At 38.6% G+C, this 20,848-nt stretch overlaps 1 non-coding gene across 1 annotated transcript; it reads right to left on the bottom strand.

The window, feature by feature from the left end:
• Positions 1-8,580: 8,580 nt before the first annotated feature.
• LOC141715624 (small nucleolar RNA R71) lies at positions 8,581-8,687 on the bottom strand. Its single transcript, XR_012572380.1, has one exon. It is a non-coding gene; the product is annotated as a small nucleolar RNA R71 (small nucleolar RNA).
• Between the last annotated feature and the right edge of the window lie 12,161 nt (positions 8,688-20,848).

The following is a 20,848-nucleotide window of genomic DNA, read 5'->3' as shown; positions in this document are numbered from 1 at the left end:
AAGCTAGCAAGGTTGATTCTTTCACTGTAATTGATGAAGTCCATGAATTCAGCTAGTTTCTGTTGAGTAGGCACCTCCACCAAGTTATCAATAGGAATTCCCAGAGTCTTGTTGACATCATCCTCATTAAATTTAACTTATTATCCTTAGATTAGGCAGTTTACCACCAAGGATGCAACTTGATTCTCATGTACAACTGTCCTAACCACAGATGAGTTCCATAAATCATTGAGATTATCTAGGTACAGAATAGGATTTGCAGTTAGAGCACCTGCAAAGTATGTCTCAGATAGAAACTTGACAAAGCTCTTGAAACTGTCAGGAGCTTGGTTAGCATCTATGAAAGCTAGGTAGTTGGTTCCATCCTTAGGGATAACAGCTCTAACAGTGTTTGATGCCATTTGAAGTGTTTGAATTTGAGCGGGTAAGAGATTTGAAAGAGAAAGAGTTCGAAATGAGAGAGAACGATTAAGATTTGCAAAAGTTAGGTCACTTGAGATCTCGAAAGCGTAAATAAGGGTTATGTCGAGATGTCTGGGTATTTATAAAAAATGGTAAGTGACTTGTCGAGAAGTAGAAATAAACGTTTGTGCTTTGCTTATCGAGAAGTCACGTGAGAGAATAGATACATATCAATATGTCACTGTCTTGACTCTTATCGAGAACTAGATAGTGACTTATCGAGATGTCAAATAAATATCCAGTTTGTCCTGAATGGACTGAATATTTCCAAATTTTATCAAAATAAAATAGAATGATTTTGTATCAAAAGTATTTTACTAAAGTAATTTATTGAATTAAATTTTTCCAGTTCTAAGTTATCAAGAAGTCTACAAATGGATACTTGTAGAGAACTCTATGAATTAACATATCGAGATCTCTACAATGACTTATTGAGAAGTCATAATGAGGCTTGTCGAGAAGTCCTTCGAGAAGTCAATAAAATGACTTATCGAGAACTCTATCGAGAAGTCTCAAAATGACTTATCGAGAAGTCAGTTAGACTTATCGAGAACTCGGTTCTTTATATACTTTTGTTCTTTTTGGTTATGTCTTATGTTACATTTTGAAAATGTAAATTAACATTTTGACAGTTTTCTCAGAATTTAAAAAATTTCAAGCTAAATTTTGAATTTTGAAAAATAAATATGCAGAGAATTCTGAAATATTTATAGATCATATTCCATTTAATTTCCAATTAAATCAAATTAATTTTGATTCACTGGAAATTAATCTGCTGCAACATATTAGCTGAGTTCTTGCCTTTAGGATGAAGAATTTAGCATTCCAATTTCACCAACAAGTCTAGTGGAAGTTGTTTCATCCAAAGGTTTAGTGAAAACGTCAGCTAATTGTTTTTCTGTTGGAACAAAAATAAGCTCAATAGTACCATTTGTAGCATGTTCTCTAATAAAATGGTACATTACATCAATGTGCTTTATTCTATAATGATTAAATGGATTAGAAACAATAGATATAGCACTAGTATTGTCACACATAATTGGAATTTTATGTAACACTAGGCCAAAGTTCATTAGCTGATTTCTAATCCAAAGCACTTGAGCACAACAACTTTCAGCAGCTATGTATTCAGCCTCAGCTGTGGAAGTTGACACAGATTATTGTTTCTTAATGTACCAGGATACAAGTCTTTGTCCAAGAAATTGATAGTTCCCACAAGTGCTCTTTATGTCAATCCCGCATGCAACAAAATCTGCATCTGTGTATCCAACAGCTTTAAATCCAGTTCCCTTAGGATACCACAATCCCAAGTTTGGTGTTCCCTTCAAGTATCTGAAAATTTTCTTCACAACCATCAAATGTGATTTCTTTGGATTGGCTTGAAATCTTGCACACAAATATGTTGCAAACATAATGTCCGATCTCTAGCAGTTAAATACAGTAAAGATCCAATCATTCCTCTATAACCTGAAATGTTTACACTTTTTCCTTTCTCATCTTCATCCAACTTTGTAGCTGTAGACATAGGTTTTGATGCAGGTGAACAATCAACCATGCCAAATTTCTTCAATAGATCTTTAACATACTTGGTTTAGATGATGAAGATTCTATCACTTCTTTGACCGACTTGAAGTCTAAGAAAGTAACTTAATTCTCCCATCATGCTCATTTCATATTCACTCTGCATGATTCTTGAGAATCTTTGACATAACTTTTCATTAGTAGAACCAAAAATGATATCATCCACATAGATTTGAACTAGGATCATATCACCACCATGTTGCTTGTAGAATAGAGTCTTGTCAATAGTTCTTCTAGTGAATCCATGTTTAAGCAAAAATTCTGACAATGTGTCACACCAAGATCTAGGTGCTTGCTTTAATCCATTGAGAGCCTTGAGAAGTTGGTAGACAAAATCTGGAAATTTTGGATCTTTAAAGCCAGTTGGCTGCATATAAACTTCTTCTTCCAACTCACCATTTAGGAATGTATTTTTACATCTATTTGATACACTTTAAAGTTTGAGTGTGCAGCAAATGCAAGAAATTAATTCCTTCTTCCTGTGAGTAGCCTTTTGCAACCAACCTTGCTTTGTTTCTTATTACAATTCCATTTTCATCCATTTTATTCATGTTCACCCATTTTTTCCAATTATACTTATGTTCTTTGGTGCAGGAACCAACTTCCAAACCTTGTTTCTTTCAAACTGATTTAGCTCTTCTTGCATAGCAGATATCCAGTCAGGATCAAGTAGAGCTTCCTCAATTTTCTTAGGCTCAATTTGTGAAAGAAAGCATACATGTATACATACATTAACAGTTTCACTTCTAGTCCTCACTCCAACATTTGGATCACCAACAATTGCCTCTCTTGTGTGATTCCTATCCCATTTTATGGTGTGAGTTTGGTGACTTGAATTTTCTATATTATCTTCACCATTGGCATGACTTGTAGAACTTTCTTCTCTTTCTCCCCCTGAGTTTGTGCTATCAAATTCAGGTGTTTGAGATGAGCTTCCATTCTCATGATTCACTTCATCAGTTGACTCTCCATTCATTCTGTTGCTTGTATTAATTACAGCTTCATCTTCAGAATCACTATCAATGTGGAGATTTTCAAACTTAAGGGCTTCAGCTTCATTCTCATCAAGGCATTCCAAGCCTGGGCACTTGTCATCATCAAAAGTCACATCTGTGTTTTTTATAATTTTTTTTGTTCAAGCACATAGACTCTGTAGGCAGTTCTTTTCAATAAATATCCTAGAAAATTGCTTCAAAAATTTTAGAGTCAAATTTTCCCATATATCCAGAATTGTCTTTTAGGACATAACACTTGCTTCCAAACACATGTATATGCTTCACAGTAGGCTTCCTTTTTGATAAGATTGAATATGGTGATTTGCCGAGATTTTTGTTGATGAGATATCTGTTTTGAGTGTAGCATGCAATGTTGACAGCTTCTTCCCAAGAACTTGTTGGAAAATTGGCATCTTGCAATATTGTTCTAGCAGTCTCAACCAAAGTTCTATTCTTCCTTTCAACTACCCCAATTTGTTGAGGTGTTCTTACAGCTGAGAACTCTTGAACAATACCCTTGTCTTTGCAGAATTCAGTTAAGATTGCATTTCTGAATTCTGTGTAATTATCACTCCTCAATCTTTTCACACAATTTTGATCTTCAACCTGCTTCTCAATTTTCTTGATGTGTTCAATAATGATGTGCGGAATTTCATCCTTTGAATGCATAAATTATACCCATGTGTACCTTGAGTAGTCATCCACCATCACAAGTGCATATTTCTTCCTTGAAATTGATAAGACATTAACTGGTCCAAACAGGTCCACGTGAATAAGTTGCAAAGGTGCACTTATTGAATTCACAACTTTGCTTTTGTGACTAGACCTTTTTATTTTGCCTTTTTTACAAGCTTCACAACCTTCATCTTGAGCAAACTCCAGATTTGGCATGTCTCTCACTAACTCTTTTTTCACCAAGGTATCAATAGCTTTGTAATCCAGGTGAGAGAGCTTCTTGTGCCACAGTTTGCTTTGCTCAATATATGCCTTGGTGTAGAAGTAACATATTCCATCCTTATTTGCTGAGTATAAGTCTGCAACAAACAAGCTTCCCTTTCTTGCTCCTTTTAAAGCAACTTAACTAGTCTTTTTGCTGATAATTGAGCATTCTCCTTTGTCAAATGAAACCTTGAATCTTCTATCTGTGAATTGATTGACACTCAGGAGATTCACCTTTAGACCAGCTACCAGTGCTACATCTTCAATGATAATATTTCTAGAAATTAACTTGCCATATCCCATTGTGAATCCTTTGTTGTTGTCTCCAAAAGTCACCAACGGGCCATCCATCTCTTCAAATTGTGATAGCAATGCTTTATCACCTGTTATATGCCTGGAGCATCCACTGTCTATGATCCATATGACTTTTTTCACTTTGCCCTGCACACAATTAGGATTAAGCGTATTTTTCTACCCAAGCAGTGTTGGGTACTTTCTTCTTGTTAACAAAATTTGCAGAAGTAGAATTTGAAGATTTAGAAAGAATAATATTCAATGACTGGTCTGCATTTTCCTTTTTAACTATAGATCCAATTTTAAATTCTTTGAGATATACTCACAATTTATGACAATTTGTCATCACTTTCATATTGCAAGGATTGCAATCAGATTTGTCATAGAAGGAATATGGATCTTCAGCCTTTGCTTCATTGTATTTGCATGCTCCCTCCTTTGTCTCACTAACAACCTTTTTACAAAGGTGAGTTAGATGACTTGTAGAGCCAAACTTTTGACATGCTTCCTGGGAGCATCTGCATCAAATGCAAAGTTATTGCTCTTGTTCACTCCAATTTTCCCATTCTTGTTCTTCTTCTTCTTTCCTGCATTCTCAATCTTAATTTCTTTGATTTGATTCTTAGAAACTTGATCTACCATGGGCTTCTTTTTATTTTTTGGAGTTGGAGCTATTTCTGTGCATTTCTTCTCATTGTCTTCATCTGCAAGCTCTTGCTTGATTACCAACTCAACTTCACTGAAGCAAGACATCACATGCCTTGAACAAAGGTGCATCAACTTTTCTCAACATAATTGAGACATCTTGATTGCTTTACCCTTGTCACCTTCATTTTTCTTATTGTTGTTCAAGGCATCATAGTCCAAACTAATAGCTATGTTAGCACATGATTTATTTTTCTCATGTCCAACCAACTGAGATGCATTTATGAAAGATTTCAGCTTCACCTCATTCTTCTCCAACTTTTCCTTCAACACAACTTTTATTTCACTCGCACACTTTAGCCTATTCTTCAAATATTCATTTTCTTGCTTGACAGTTTCAAGCTCAACAAGCTGCAGTTCCAAATCTTGTTTCTCAATCTCAAGCTTCTCATTTAATTTTGACAGTCTACTCACTTCCTCAGTAGATGCCACCATGCTTGTGTGGATATGAAACATCTTTACACTCATCTTTTCAACAGTTTCTTTATATTGGTTTATATTTAAATCAATGCTAGTTAGAGTTGGTACCTCCGATTTTGATGAGGAAGATTCTCCTTGCTCAAGAGCCATAAGTTCATAGTTTTCAAACTCTTCATTCTCATCTTCTTCATCAATATCATCTCAACTGTTGCCTTCAGATATGTAAGCCTTTCGTTGCCTTCAGATATGTAAGCCTTTCCTTGATATTTCTTCAAGAGAGCTTCATACTTTGCCTCCAATTCCAAATAGGCTTTGTCTTTCTTCACTTTCTTTAGCTTTCTGCACTCAGTAGCAAAGTGACCCAACTCATCACAGTTGAAGCCCCTTATTTTTGATTTGTCAACATATCCAGTCTTGTAGCCACCTTTTCTAGCTGAGTTATACTGGGCTTTTCGTTTCCAATTGTTGCTATTAGAATATTATCCCTTGTTCTTGAAAAACCTTGGATTTTTAACCCTTATGTTAGAAAATTTTCTAGCTAAGTAAGCCATAGATTGGTTCATCTCATCTAGCTCATCGAGGGTGTAGAATTCATCTTCTTATAGCTCCAAAATAACTTGTTTATGAGGTCCTTTGTTCTTTTGCTCCATAGCATGAATGACTGGAGCTTGAGCATCTTGTTCATCTTCACTTGCTTCACTGTCATTAACCATTAAAGTACTGGAACCATCAACCACATGTCCTTGGTTTGCCTTTACTGACTTTTTTTGCAATATTTCAAGCTCATAAGTTTTCAAGATCCCATACAACACTTCCAGTGTCATTCTGCTCAAGTCTCTTCCTTCTCTAATAACTGATATTTTATGTTTAAGATGGTCAGGAAGAGCTAGCAAGAACTTTAGGTTAACCTCCTCAGCTTTATAATATTTATCATGAAGTTGCAAGTCATTTATCAGTTTGTTAAACCTTTCAAAAACTTCAATAATTCCTTCTTTAGGCCTTGCCATGAAACCCTCATGCTGAGACACCGGTATCCTCCTTTAATTTGATCTTACTTCTGATAAGTGGCATTTTATACCACTTAGAACGTCTTAAAAGGGCTTAAATTGGTGTCTTGAAATCAAGTATTTTGTGTATTTGATGCGTTTTTCTAGTGTTTATGCATTTCAGGGTATTAGTTGCATTTCGGAGAAGGAATCATCAAGAATAAGCCTTGGCATGTGTTCACCATTGCGAGAGGAAAAGAACGGGCAGATTACGGCGTAGAAATGGAGCAAACCTGGAAATTTTCCAGTAGGGTCCTGCGCGCCCGCGCAGCAATGCTGAGCGGCCGCGCAGCAGCCTTGCGCGCCCGCGCAGAAATGCTGAGCGGTCGCGCAGGGTTGGGGAAAATAATATATTGTTTTAGACTTCTACTTCTGTTTGGCTTCCAACTTCTATGTAATCTGAGTTTTATGGGACTATTATATAAGTAGATTTGAGACGTTTTTCACAGAGTATTAAGAGGGGATTATGTTTTAGATTGTGTTTTGCAAGAAGCGAAGGAGATAAGGAAGAAGACCGATTTAGCACACAGCAACGAAGAGGAAGCATATATTCTTGTGATTCTTGTTTCGTTGTAACGTTGGATGCTAGTTTTCTTGCTTTGACTTATTTACTCTTGTGACGTACTCTGTTTTAATATAATTAGTTTAGTTGTTATTTTCTTGTGTTCGTTTATCATGATTTCATATGAACCCATGATGGCGATAAGTTCTATTATGGGCTAATCGTGATCATGGGGTTGCAACGGATTTATTATGGAATTCTTTAGTTAATTGTTTAATACTTTAGTGTGTGATGATTACATGATATCTAGTATTGGTTGTGCGTATTCGTCTTATGTGCGTCGCGAACATATAAGATAGGGTGTTAATCTCTTGTGAAGCGGCGGTGGATCTTGAGTTTTAGAACTTGCCATGCTAGCATAGGTTCATGTACGTTGTGCATGATTAGTGGGTAACTCTAACAGTTTTATTTGCCCTATGTAATCAAAAGGAATAACTTGTGCTTAAATCGTTGTGTTGTCAATTTCTGTAGACATATAGGAACTCAACATAATTGATTACTATTCAACTTCTATCTTAATTGTGGATGTTTGGTAGAATGGTATTAGTACAATGAAAGTTGGCTTTCATCAGTTTTGTGTTATTCGATTAATATCATCACTGTCACAGGCTAAAGGTAATAACTATGGCTATAGAAGGAAGTAATAATGAAGTTGTGATCTCATGAGTGTTTTATTATTGATAAATTGAAGTGTTAGTTAAGTGGTTAATTAAGTAGTTAATTATAGTTAATATTTAATCAACAATTTTAAGTGTTATCTTAACATTGAGAAGTAATCATACATTGGTGAGTGAGTTAAATTAGACAATAACTTAGTCTGAGTCTCTGAGGGAACGAACTAGAAAGTATTCTATATTACTTGCGAACGCGTATACTTGCGTGAATATTAGTGCGTGATTTCGCCCTAACAAGTTTTTGGCGCCGTTGCCGGGGACTCGGCGTATTTGTTTAGTTTATGTACTTACCATCATTGGTCATTAGGACTCAGTGATTAGGACGTAGTAGTTAATTACTCTTTTCGGTTGTGTTTCAGGTACTTTAGCAAACGTTTATGCAAACTCGTTCTCGTGCTCGCAAGAGGACCTTAGATACAGCTGAGGAGAAAGACAAAGTTCTTGATACACCGGAGAAGTTAGATTTTGAGGATTCGGATTCAGGAACTGAGCAGAAAGAACCAGTAAACATGAGAGATCATATTGTTCAAGCTGATCCAGCTCTTATGGATTTTTCTCGGCCTAAAATTGATGACATTCAGTCAAGCATCCTTCATCCGGCTATTCAAGCTAACACCTTTGAAATCAAGCCGGGCACTATTCAGATGGTACAGAATTCTGTTTCTTTTGGAGGAGCGGCAACTGAAGACCCCAACATGCACATAAGGAATTTTGTCGAGATCTGCAGCACTTTTAAGTATAATGGCGTGACTGATGAGGCTATCAAGTTGAGGCTTTTCCCATTCTCACTGAGGGATAAGGCTAAAGACTGGTTACATTCTGAACCAGCTGGGTCAATCACTACGTGGCAAGATCTTGCGCAAAAGTTTCTGGTGAAGTTTTATCCAATGGCAAAGACTGCCGCTATGAGGAGTGCTCTTACTCAGTTTGCGCAGCAACCTACAGAATCTATGTGCGAGGCTTGGGAACGCTACAAGGAAATGTTGAGAAAATGTCCACATCATGGAATGCCGGATTGGATGGTAATCACTGGTTTTTATAATGGTTTGGGGGCTCAATCTCGGCCCATGCTCGATGCAGCAGCTGGAGGCGCCTTATGGGCTAAAAGCTATACTGAGGCGTATAATCTTATCGAGACGATGGCTGCAAATGAGCATCAAAACCCAACTCAGAGGATGACGTCAGGCAAGGTAGCAGGTATTCTGGAAGTTGATGCAGCCACCGCTATTGCAGCCCAGCTCCAAGCGCTATCAATGAAGGTTGATTCTTTGGCTACGTATGGAGTTAATCAAATAGCTATGGTTTGTGAGCTTTGTGCAGGTTCTCATGCTACGGATCACTGTTCTCTTGTCAACGAATCTATTCAGTATGTGAATAATTATCAGCGACAACAGCAGCCTGTGCCAGCGACCTATCATCCTAACAACAGAAATCATCCAAATTTCAGCTGGGGAAATAATCAGAATGCTATTCAGCCACCATATCAGCAAGGAGTGAGTAAACAGTTTAACCCACCTGGATTCCAGCAACCACAGCAGTATGCTACAAGACAATCATATCCTCAACAGGGAAGTACAGCTGCACCTACTAGTGCTGATTTTGAGGAACTTAAGCTGTTGTGCAAGAGTCAGGCAGTTTCTATCAAGACCTTGGAAAATCAAATCGGTCAATTAGCCAATGCAGTGCTCAATCGTCAACCTGGCACTCTTCCCAGTGACACGGAAGTACCAGGCAGGAAGGAAGCTAAAGAGCAAGTCAAGGCTATTACCTTAAGGTCTGGAAAAGTAGCTGATGCTGAAAAGGCAAAAGAAGTCGAAGCTGAAGTTCGAGATGAAGAATCTAAGCAAAGGGAGAAAGTGGCGGAACCAAGGAAGACTACTGTTGAACACACTATGCCTGAGGCTAATACAGGGGAGAAACAGCTCTATCCTCCACCACCTTTTCCTAAGAGATTGCAGCAACAAAAGCTGGATAGACAGTTCGGGAAGTTTCTGGAGGTGTTCAAGAAACTTCACATCAATATACCTTTCGCTGAGGCTCTGGAACAAATGCCTAGTTATGCAAAGTTTATGAAGACTATTCTTTCAAGGAAGGTGAAACTGGATGACCTTGAAACCGTTGCTCTCACGGAAGAATGCAGCGCGGTTCTGCAACAAAAGTTACCACCAAAACTGAAAGATCCAGTAAGCTTCACCATTTCTTGCACCATTGGCAATCTAACTTTTGATAAGTGCCTTTGTGATTTGGGAGCAAGCATTAATCTGATGCCGTTGTCGATCTTTAAAAAGCTGGACCTACCTGATCCAAAACCCACATACATGTCGCTACAATTGGCGGACCGTTCCATTACTTACCCAAGGGGCATAGTTGAGGATGTGCTCGTCAAGGTGGATAAGCTCTTCTTTCCTGCTGATTTTGTTATTCTGGATTTTGAGGAAGATAAAAAGATTCCCATAATCTTGGGGAGGCCTTTCTTGGCGACTGGCCGTACCTTGATAGATGTGCAAAAAGGAGAACTTACTATGCGGGTTCAAGATCAGGATGTGACCTTCAACGTATTCAAGGCAATGAAATTCCCTACAGAAGATGAGGAGTGCTTAAAAGTGGATGTGATTAATTATGCGGTTACTTCGGAACTCGATCACATGCTAATGTCTGATGCATTGGAAAAGGCCTTAGTGGGGGAATTTGACAGTGATGATGAAGATAGCAACGAGCAATTACAATATCTGAACGCTTCTCCCTGGAAGCGAAAGCTAGATATACCATTTGAATCTCTTGGTACTTCTGACCTCAAGAACGCTGAAGGGAAGCTCAAACCATCAATAGAGGAAGCGCCTACCTTAGAGCTCAAACCATTACCTGAACACTTGAGGTATGCCTTTTTAGGTGATTTATCTACGTTACCTGTTATTATTTCAGCTGACCTTTCAGGTAGTGAGGAAGACAAGCTCTTAAGGATTTTGAGAGAATTCAAATCGGCTATAGGATGGACTATAGCAGACATCAAGGGGATAAGTCCCTCATATTGTATGCATAAAATTCTGTTAGAGGAAGGTAGTAAGCCAACTGTGGAACAGCAGCGAAGACTGAACCCAATCATGAAGGAGGTGGTGAAGAAAGAAATTCTGAAATGGCTAGATGCAGGCATCATTTATCCTATTTCTGACAGCTCGTGGGTGAGCCCTGTACAATGTGTTCCTAAGAAGGGAGGTATCACTGTGGTCGCAAATGAAAAGAATGAGCTCATCCCTACTTGAACAGTTACAGGATGGAGAGTATGCATGGATTATAGAAAATTAAACAAAGCCACAAGAAAGGATCACTTCCCTCTCCCATTCATTGATCAAATGCTTGACAGATTGGCGGGACATGAGTATTTTTGTCTTCTGGATGGGTATTCCGGGTATAATCAGATTTGTATTGCACCAGAGGATCAGGAAAAGACTACCTTCACTTGTCCATTTGGCACATTTGCTTTTCGTAGAGTTTCGTTTGGGTTATGTGGCGCCCCGGCCACCTTTCAGAGATGTATGATGGCTATATTCTCTGACATGATTGGAAATAACGTCGAAGTGTTCATGGATGACTTCTCCGTCTTTGGGCACTCATATGATGAATGCTTGAATAATCTGCGCGCCGTACTCAAAAGATACGTGGAAACTAATTTGGTGCTTAATTGGGAGAAATGTCATTTTATGGTGTGTGAAGGCATTATCCTTGGGCATAAGGTCTCTAGCAAAGGTCTGGAGGTGGACAAGGCCAAGGTGGGAGTCATTGAAAATCTTCCCCCACCTAATTCAGTAAAAGGAATCCGTAGTTTTCTCGGTCATGCGGGTTTTTATCGGCAATTCATCAAGGACTTTTCAAAGATATCTAAGCCGTTGTGCAATTTACTTGAGAAAGATGTGCCTTTCAAATTTGATGATGAATGTTTGGCAGCATTCGAGACTCTCAAGGAGAGTTTGATCACGGCACCAGTTATTACAGCACCAGATTGGACAGAACCGTTTGAGATGATGTGTGATGCGAGTGACTATGCGGTAGGTGCAGTTCTGGGACAGCGCAAGAAAAATCTCTTCCATGTGGTCTACTATGCGAGTAAGACTTTAAATGGGGCCCAATTGAACTACACCACTACTGAGAAGGAGCTTTTGGCTATAGTCTTTGGCTTTGAGAAATTTTGATCTTATCTGCTTGGTACAAAAGTGACAGTATTCACTGATCATGCAGTTATTCGCTATCTGGTTTCTAAGAAGGATTCGAAGCCAAGACTCATTCGTTGGGTGCTTTTACTTCAAGAATTTGAGTTAGAGATCAAAGATAGAAAAGGTACCGAGAATCAAGTAGCTGACCATCTCTCTAGGTTGGAGAATCCCGATTCTACTTCACAAGATAGGACGTTAATCAATGAATCTTTTCCGGATGAGCAGTTGTTTGCAATTCAGGAGGAAGAACCATGGTTTGCAGATATTGTAAACTATCTTGTCAGCAATATAATGCCTCTTAATTTGACATCCGCGCAAAAGAAGAAGTTTCTGCATGAGGTGAAGTGGTATATGTGGGATGAACCATATTTATTTAGACAGGGAGCTGACCAGATCATCAGGAGATGTATCCCGTTCTGTGAGACGGAGGGGATATTACGAGACTGCCATTCCACGGTTTATGGTGGACACTATGGAGGTGAAAAAACGGCAGCTCGTATTCTGCAAGCAGGTTTTTTCTGGCCCACCTTGTTCAAAGATGCTCATCAGTTTGTTTTAAGGTGTGATCGTTGCCAAAGAGTGGGAAATTTGTCAAGGAAGGATGAGATGCCATTAAATGTGATGCTTGAAGTCGAGGTCTTTGATGTATGGGGAATCGATTTCATGGGGCCTTTTATCTCGTCTTGCAATAATCAGTACATTTTGCTGGCAGTCGATTATGTCTCAAAATGGGTCGAAGTTAAAGCTTTACCGACAAATGATGCAAAGGCAGTGCTAAATTTTCTTCATAAGCAAATTTTCACAAGGTTTGGAACACCTCGGGTAATCATAAGTGATGAAGGATCGCATTTTTGCAACCGTAAGTTCACTTCTATGATGCAGCGTTATAATGTGAATCATCGAGTAGCTACTGCCTATCATCCGCAAACAAATGGTCAAGCGGAAGTGTCTAACAGAGAGATAAAGCGCATTCTAGAGAAGGTTGTTTGTCCATCAAGGAAGGATTGGTCTTTAAAGCTCGATGAAGCTGTTTGGGCTTACAGAACAGCATACAAAACTCCACTTGGGATGTCACCGTTTCAGTTGGTGTACGGTAAGGGATGTCATCTACCGGCGGAGCTTGAGCATAAGGCCTACTGGGCATTGAAGAAATTGAACCTGGATTTAGATGCAGCTGGTAAGAAAAGAATGCTTCAGCTTAATGAACTTGATGAATTTCGACTTCAAGCGTACGAGAATAACAAAATGTATAAGGAAAAGGTGAAAAGGTGGCACGATAGGAAGCTACATCCTAAGTTGTTTGTGCCAGGGCAACAAGTTCTGTTATTCAACTCTCGGCTCCGACTTTTTCCTGGGAAGTTGAAATCAAGGTGGTCTGGATCTTGTATTGTCAAAACTGTGTTTCCACATGGAGCGGTGGAAATTTTTGAGAATGATTCGGACGAAGCATTCAAGGTTAACGGTCAGCGGTTGAAGCACTACTATGGGGACATGGCAAACCGAGAGGTGGTTAGTGCCATTTTATTGACTACGTGAGAAAGGAACGGAACGTCAAGCTAATGACGAAAAAGAAGCGCTGTGTGGGAGGCAACCCATGAATTGTTGTTACAGGAACCCTTAGAAGTTAATAACCTATCCAAAAACACAAAAAAATCAGAAAACAGGGGCTGAAAAAAAAAAATTCCAGAGACCCTCTGCGCTCTGCGCGCCCGCGCAGAAATGCTGAGCGGCCGCGCAGGGGTCGAGTTCCAGAAATTTTTTTTACAGTTCAGAAAAAAAAAAAAAAAACAAAAACACAAAAACCCATTACAGCCCATAAACCCATGAATTCTTTTCCCATTACCCCATGATTTTATCCCTCAACCCCACTCCTAATCTAATTTAACCTACTCCACACCCTATATATACATACACCTATCCTACATATCTCCCACAACTTCCTACACTTAAACCCTCTCATAAACATCAAAAATCAGTTCTTACACACTTTTATTCACAAATTAATGGCACCCAAGAGAGCACACACTATTGACAGCAGCAGCACAGTTCCTACTGCTGATTCATCAAGGGGTACTGCTGCAAGGCCTCGGTTAACTGACAGAGCCGCGGAGGAGGAGTACACTAGGCTGTTGGGGAAGCCGATTCTGAAAGAGAGGGGGTTTTTACCATCAGGGAGGGATGGTGAGTTGTTGCCCATGATTGCAGAGAAGGGGTTGATAGCTTTTTGTGAGTCACCCGAAGCAGTACCGATGAGTGTTGTTCGCGAGTTCTACGCGAACGCGAAGGCTGAAAAGAATGGGTTTTCTGTAGTTCGTGGGCTGACGGTTGATTATCATCCTGCGGCGATTCGCCGTGTGATTGGACAGCGAGAGAGGAAGCCCGAGGAGGAGAACTGGAATGAAAAGACTGCTGAGGACTTTGACTTGGATTTGATTTGTGCGACTCTATATCGACCGGGCACAGTTTGGAACCGCAGTCCAGCCAATAATGAGTATCGTCACTTTCCGGTGATCGCCATGAACAGGTATGCCCGTGCATGGAACGCATTTATATGTGCTAATATTTTGCCTTCTTCACATGCACACGAGGTCATAGTTGAGAGAGCACAGTTGTTGTGGGGAATTCTGAATGAGGAATACTATGTGGACCTTGGTGAGTTTATCTACCAAGGAATTCTGAAGTTTTTGAGGGGAGCAAAGCATATGAACATCCCTTATGCATCCACGGTTACAAAGCTATGCCGTGCAGTCGGAGTGAACTGGCCGGCTCATGAGCAGTTGCAGTTGCCAGCAGCTCCTATAGATTCTGGCACTCTGAATGAGATGCAGGAGTGGACCGGTGGTGAGCCTGAGGAGCATGGGCTGGGTTATCGTCTTCCAGGAGGGCGTCCAGCACGAGGTGCTACTATGGTCAGGCCAGGGCGTGGTGAGGCTAGTTCTTCGAGAGCTCAGGAGGGTGCTGGGATGGGTGATGCCCAGTATAGGAGGCTTTCACGGCGGATGGATGCCATGTATGAGACGCAGAGCAGGTTTGCTCAGGAGCTCACCCTTGCGTTAGGGACTGCTTTTCGAGGCCTTGGAGCTGATATCCAGTGGCCAGTTTTTGGTGAGGACTCTGCATACCCGCCGCCTGATACTCCACCCACTGAGGGTGATGATGATGATGACTCCGAGTAGGTATACCCTGTGTTCCTTTCTACTACCTTCACTGGGGACAGTGAAGATTTTAAGTTTGGGGGTGGTAGTTAAGGAATATTTTGTGTGTGTCATATAGTTGTATATTCATGATAGTTAGTTCATATAGTTGCATAATTTTTGCCATATAGTTTTTTATATATATAGCTTTATTTGTTGTCATATCATATAGCTCATGCATATACCATGATCCCTTTTGCAATGATTTATCGACTGAATTGTGATATTGATGCGAGTGTAGTGATAGCATTAAAGTGATATTAAGTTGTGTAGGTTGATATGCATGCTAGAAGCACTTGTATTATCACTAAGTCTTAGAGAATGCTAAAGGACTAGATTGTTGTTATGATCTGATTATTTTCGAGGATAATCTATTTATTATGCTTAGAATTTGATAATAGGTTCTTAGTGGTAAAGGCATGAAAAAGAAAAAAAAAATGGAGTAAAAGTGGAATTTGTTGCTAGTTGTGGCTAGGCGTCAAATGGCTAGTAGCCGGCTCGCATGTTATGCGAGTAGTCTAGGGTTGAGCAAGATGGAGCGAAACGCACTTGCTCAGAGTTAAAAAAAAAAAAAATTGCGTAATTGATCAAGAGTGGGCTCTTTGGTATTCGAGTTATTAAGTTCTTAGGGGACTTTGTGCCTAGTGACCTAAGGCTTTTAGAGTCTGGGATCCGTTAACCTAACGCTCGTTACATGGATACCATTGTATAAGTCTTTTGTGGACCTCACTCATTGCACGGTCAAATAAGCATTTGCGTTGTAAATAAAAAGCACGATTCCGTAGTAAGCTCCAAAGTTCTTGTAGTGTTGTATATCACTTTGTGCCTAGAATTTTTATTCTTTGTATAATCGTAGGATTGCCTTGAGGATAGTCTAGTCATAGTAATTGGTCTAGTTCCGAAGCATATCTGTTAAGCATTTGCACACACCACGTTTCTGGCGGTATGTCCGTTTGCATGAGTTTCTTGATCTTTAGTGTCTAACTGCATTCGTTGAGACGTGACAATTTGGTTGGTTAATTGTAGTAAGGGGGATCGTTGCATTTTCATATAGATTGCATTCATGCATATTTTTATTTGTTTTTGAGTCTGTGACGCTTGAGGACAAGCATCGATTTAAATTTGGGGGTGTGATAAGTGGCATTTTATACCACTTAGAACGTCTTAAAAGGGCTTAAATTGGTATCTTGAAATCAAGTATTTTGTGTATTTGATGCATTTTTCTAGTGTTTATGCATTTCAGGGTATTAGTTGCATTTCGGAGAAGGAATCATCAAGAATAAGCCTTGGCATGTGTTCACCATTGCGAGAGGAAAAGAACGGCCAGATTACGGCGTAGAAACGGAGCAAACCTGGAAATTTTCCAGTAGGGTCCTGCGCGCCCGCGTAGCAATGCTGAGCGGCCGCGCAGCAGCCTTGCGCGCCCGCGCAGAAATGCTGAGCGGCCGCGCAGGGTCGGGGAAAATAATATATTGTTTTAGACTTCTACTTCTGTTTGGCTTCCAACTTCTATGTAATCTGAGTTTTATGGGACTATTATATAAGTAGATTTGAGACGTTTTTCACAGAGTATTAAGAGGGGATTATGTTTTAGATTGTGTTTTGCAAGAAGCGAAGGAGATAAGGAAGAAGACCGATTTAGCACACAGCAACGAAGAGGAAGCATATATTCTTGTGATTCTTGTTTCGTTGTAACGTTGGATGCTAGTTTTCTTGCTTTGACTTATTTACTCTTGTGACGTACTCTGTTTTAATATAATTAGTTTAGTTGTTATTTTCTTGTGTTCGTTTATCATGATTTCATATGAACCCATGATGGCGATAAGTTCTATTATGGGCTAATCGTGATCATGGGGTTGCAACGGATTTATTATGGAATTCTTTAGTTAATTGTTTAATACTTTAGTGTGTGATGATTGCATGATATCTAGTATTGGTTGTGCGTATTCGTCTTATGTGCGTCGCGAACATATAAGACAAGGTGTTAATCTCTTGTGAAGCGACGGTGGATCTTGAGATTTAGAACTTGCCATGCTAGCATAGGTTCATGTATGTTGTGCATGATTAGTGGGTAACTCTAACAGTTTTATTTCCCCTATGTAATCAAAAGGAATAACTTGTGCTTAAATCGTTGTGTTGTCAATTTCTATAGACATATAGGAACTCAACATAATTGATGACTATTCAACTTCTATCTTAATTGTGGATGTTTGGTAGAATGGTATTAGTACAATGAAAGTTGGCTTTTATCAGTTTTGTGTTATTCGATTAATATCATCACTGTCACAAGCTAAAGGTAATAACTATGGCTATAGAAGGAAGTAATAATGAAGTTGTGATCTCATGAGTGTTTTATTATTGATAAATTGAAGTGTTAGTTAAGTGGTTAATTAAGTAGTTAATTATAGTTAATATTTAATCAACAATTTTAAGTGTTATCTTAACATTGAGAAGTAATCATACATTGGTGAGTGAGTTAAATTAGACAATAACTTAGTCTGAGTCTCTGAGGGAACGAACTAGAAAGTATTCTATATTACTTGCGAACGCGTATACTTGCGTGAATATTAGTGCGTGATTTCGCCCTAACAACTTCCTATGTACCCTCACACAGAATCTCAATCTTTTCCCAGATCTGTTTGGCTGTCACAGTTGACAATATTCTTGTACATAACATTGTCAAGTGACTCTATCAGAATTAATTTTATGCCACTATCCAGAGAGACTTTTTTCTTTTCAGATTCAGTGTATTTTGATGGGTCTTTAGGAGCATAATGAGCTGGGATGACCATGTCTCCATCAGTAGATTCCTCTACCCTTTTCATGGGAGTAAAAGGGTCATTCTTGAGAATCTCGATATATATTGGGTTGGCCATCCTTATGAGCATCATCGTCTTTTTTTTCCAAAGTGTATAGTTGATTTTATCAAAGGCTGGTATCTTGATACTGCTTATCTTTTGTGCACTCATACTTCCAAGATTTTTATCTGTTTGCTTTCAGATTTTGCTCTAATACCACTTGTTAGCTATTGAGTACAACACAGAGGGGGGTGAATGTATTTTCTGGATTTTTAGCCTTTTTAAACAGTTTAGATATTATGTGAACAAAGCAGTTTCTAATTTGCAGAGATATTATGTTAAACAAAAACCAAACAACAAGCACAATATTTCAAAACTCACTTAATTTGTATTATTTAAGTTTGTCTTGCTATAAATTTTGTGTTCTTAAAAATATAAGAACTCGGCTTCTTCCTAGAGAGAATACAAGAAAATATGAATTTGTTTGTTACATCTAAACTAAGAACCAATGCATGCTTTATACACTAGCAACACGGGTTTACAAGACTTGCACTAAAATGCACTAAACTCTTTTCTAAAGCAACCTTTTTCTATTTTCATTTCTAGCTTAGCAAATCTGTGCAGAATCTTGCAGGCTTATGACCATCCTTTGTCTAGTTAATCTTGGCCCTTGATCTTGTATTCTCTCTAGCTACTTTGTAGAATTTTCAATCTAGTTTGATAGATCGTTTGTTGACTGATAATCTTGAATCTTGAATTTATTTGCATTCTGTATTTGAGAGGCATATCGAGATCTCCAGTTTATTCTATAAAGAAGCCACATCTCGATAAGTATAATGACTTATCGAGATCTTTGAGTTCTCTATAGGTATAATTGACTTGTCGAGGTCTCTTTGTCGATATGTCTGAGATCTCTACATATAGAATTGACTTGTCGAGATCTATGAGATCTCTATATACATTTTGACTTGTCGATATCTCTAAGATCTCTAATGATAAATTGACATGTCGATATCTCCAATTCTTCACATCTTCATTTGACTTGTCGATATCTCTGAGATCTCTACATGCAGAAATGACTTGTCGATATTTCCAATCTTCACATCTTCATTTGACTTGTCGATATCTCTGAGACTTCTCTATAAGCCATTTTGGACTTCTCGATAAGTTATTCTGGACTTCTCGAATAACTTCTCGATATTTCTTGATCCGTGACATGTCGATATCTTGACTTAGAATACTTTGAATAAAACAGTTTTATTCAATTCCAAGCTTCTTCACTTTTTTCTGAGACATGATCATGGTTTGATCTTCTTCCAGAGTTTATTCTTTAGTTTGAATCTGTTTACTAAAAATATTCTAGTATAATCTTCTAACCTTTTTACAGACTCAAGAAATATAATACATAATACAAAATTGATTATCAAATAATTAAATATCAGGGTTGTCAATGTGATTTAGTCTTGTTATTGTATAAGCATGTCTTGCACAACAAAGATCCAAGTAGGACTAGAGCTCATATAATCTTGAACTCTCCACGAATCCTTAATCTCTTGTTACTTGCCCCTTCTAACATTGACACTAAAAAGTATTTCAGAATTTTGGAGATTAACGATTAAAAACTTTTATTTAAAGTTTCTAACTAGCCTTATATCAACAACTTATTTCGATTTAACACGCACAGTGTTTATAATTTTAAATAAATTCATATAAGAAAAATAAAAGTAGATGAATAAGAAAATGAAAATGGGACACCACACCTGGAAGTGAGGGTTTGATTCAACAACCTGAACAGAGGAAGGAAGATCCAAATATGGTGTTGAAGGTCAATGTTTGCTCAGCTAACCAACTAGCCCGTTATTTGGCTAATGATGGGGCTGAAAATAAAATTAGGTTGGTCCTCTTCAGGAGGATGTTTGGTCATGTAAGAGATTTGTGGATGTTGGATATGGGGCTTGGCCCATGCCATAGTGTCTTTGTTGCACTCATAGAGGACGAATACGATGACGTGATGATGGAGGCTGAGGAAAATGATAATAAGATTGTAGAAATTTCTGATAATGATGGCTCTGGAGATGACGGGGAAGAGGGGTTGGAGAAAGCTGGGAATGACGTACAGATGGTGCCGCATGGTGCAAACTTCCTTTAAATGGGGGAAAAGAAAGTCAGTGCAGTTCGACTTAGGATTTTCGGCGGAATAACAGTTACTTTTTAAATTTAAGTTTTTAAGTATTAAGTTTAGTTATTTTGTTGGGTTCTTCTTTGTTTAAAGTTCAATGTTCCAGCATTGTCATGTCATATGTTTGCACAAGTTTATTTTGTGAATACAATCTGCGATTAATACATATAAATCAAATAAGTGTGTGCGTGAGTAAACGAAATCAAACAGAGAAAGGAAGAATATAACCAAATGGAAATCCTCGAGTCCAGTTGAAACTGTCTCCTTAAAGCTATTTCGCCTCTCACCGTATGTGCAAGTCGATAGCCTCCCAGGATAAAACGAGATACCAGTATAATCGATAGATCGAATATACTCTCAGCGAACTTGAACTAAGCCCGAGAACTATCACCGGAATATTGGAAAAATTTAAGACTAAGGAGACCGAGAATGAAAGAGAGGACTCTTATTCCCTTGACTTAATAATACTGATGCCCTAAGACTCTATTTATAAAGAGAGGCTTGAAATGACTTGTTTTTCTTTTCGATGTGGTACATGGTATTTATAAGAAAAACTAAGGAATAGGTTTGTGCTACTCTCGATGTGGTACAAAACCACTTTTCATATTAAAAGGTAAAACTTTGGAACATCAGTTCTCATTCACCTTTTACTCATTTTGAGCGTGTAAATATGCGTTGGAATCCCCTCGAAGAGGAGAATACGTTCCAATAAATACACACCACTAACATATAATGTGTCTCACTCATATAGAGTCTCAAAATGATTCACAACTTAGTCTAAAATACTAAGT

Source organism: Apium graveolens, chromosome 3 (genome assembly GCF_009905375.1).
Source record: "Apium graveolens cultivar Ventura chromosome 3, ASM990537v1, whole genome shotgun sequence".
Lineage (NCBI taxonomy): Eukaryota > Viridiplantae > Streptophyta > Magnoliopsida > Apiales > Apiaceae > Apium > Apium graveolens.
Note: the sequence above shows the minus strand (reverse complement) of the source record. Positions and strands in the feature narration are given on the sequence as shown.